We start from the raw sequence: 2,045 nt of genomic DNA on the forward strand, positions 1-2,045 counted from the left end.
TGGGCTGGTGCAAGACATCTCCTCTGCCCCTCCGTAGTCTGACCTGAAATCAGCTGTCTGCCTTAACTTCGACACCCCCTCCGCTCCCCCCCCCCCCCGCCGCCCCGAGAGACCAGGACAGCTGCGAAAATGAGCGACCCTTTATCTGCAGTTAGGCATTTCACCACTAACAAGTTAGCTAGCGCTGCGTTGCACACGCGTAGACGCACACGTTGGGAGATTGATCTAGAAAGAGGCCTGTTTTCATTTTTTTCCCCCTTCTTTTTGTGTATGAATTGGGGCATTTGAAATAAATCTTTCCTTTCTTATCCCCTCTAAGCGCGCACACATGTACACAGGCTGCATACAGTATATGTATGCATGCATAGATGAAGTATACATATTTTCATGTCTATCTAACCAAGCTGTGTAGTTTTTTTTTTTTTTTTTTTTTTTTTTTTTTTTTTTTTTTGTTTTCTCTCCAAGCTAACCGTGTAACTCTTTGGGTTTGACATCAGTGCGAGTGAGTCCGTTTTCCTTGGCAGTGTGCTCCTCTCTAATATTAGTTTATTTTTGAAATTCCTTGGTATATTCAAATGGTTATTAATCTTCTTCTGATGCTGATTATCCTTTGTAAACCGACATGTAGTGTGCGCGCGTGAGTGTCCGTGTGAACCCACAGTGGTTACAGGAGGAGGATCAAGCCAAACCTGATGTATCTATCTACCCACCTACTTATCTATCTATGGATTGATCTATCTTATGTATGTGGTCCTCCTCTCTCTCTCTCTCTCTCTCTCTCTCTCTCTCTCTCTTTTTCTCTCTCTCTTTCTCTCTCTCGGTCTTACCTCTTCTTACTCCTTCCCCTCAAAGTTATTTGCTGTGTTTGTTCTTTGGAAAAAATAAAACCTAAAAAAAAGGAAAAATGAAAATGCTATCACAATAAACTATAATAAAACATTCTAAACTCTAAACATGTCATTTTGATGATTTTGTTGATAAAATTTTTGGGGGGGGTTTTAAATAAAAAGCCTGTAGTTGTATTTTCTGAATTCCCCTCCCCTCTATCCATTAAGCTGCAAGCTTTCCACATGGTTTCTGACTGATTTAGTCATTAAAATGTGGAGGAAATGACTTGTGCACTCTCGGAAATGTGCTGTTTGACCTTCAGCCGTCATGGAGGATGTATTCCCCCGATGAGGGTCGGTCAGACTGGGAGACTGCTTAATGAATGAAACATTTTCAGACACGTATGTTGCCCGGAAATGCTTGCTCGATCTGTGAGAATGCCCTTTTGTTTGCGACGCATTTTACAGCATCGCCAGTTCAGTTCAGGTTTAGCGTGAACCTTCATGACTTGCGCAGATCTAGTGTGACTTTTACACCGATCGTGGGGATGAATATCTTTAATATAGGGTTTCTATTGATTATTGTGACTGGTTCTTTTTCTCGGGTGGGGCGATTATACAACATATCAGTTGAGAGATTTTCAAAACAAAACACTGGTTCCACATGTTTTGAATTGATTATGGAGTATCTCTAATCAATCAGGATCTTTATAAAAACCCACTCAAATACAAGCCTGCGTCCCATTAACATTTAGTTGCATGTCACCTAGCAAGCAGCTACTCAACCGCACTGAACTTTTGACATAATTCTGGCTGCATATTTACAAACCAAGAGCCACAAAGGTTCAATCCAGCCAAAAACAGAAATACGCTGGAACACAACGTCACAGTCCGTCCTGGAGCAAACATCAGCATGAGTTGACCAAGGTTAAAAAATAAATAAACATTTTGCATCTGCTGGGACTTAAATTGAATTGCATCTTAGTCGATTATAAGACTTTATAAAGAAAAATAAAGTTTTTTTTATAATATAAAAAAAAAACTAAATATACTGCACACATATTTGCGTGTGCAGTAAATATTTCCTATAAGGTGTAGAAGGTGTTGTCTCCTGTAAAGTGTCTCTTGTTTCTGCCAGCCCAGCAGCCAGTTTTGACGGAAGAAAAGGAGAGACGAGCGTCAACAATAAAAGCGATGCTGGATGAAATCCACTTGACC

This window comes from Poecilia formosa, unplaced genomic scaffold (assembly GCF_000485575.1).
Source record: "Poecilia formosa unplaced genomic scaffold, Poecilia_formosa-5.1.2 Scaffold172, whole genome shotgun sequence".
Lineage (NCBI taxonomy): Eukaryota > Metazoa > Chordata > Actinopteri > Cyprinodontiformes > Poeciliidae > Poecilia > Poecilia formosa.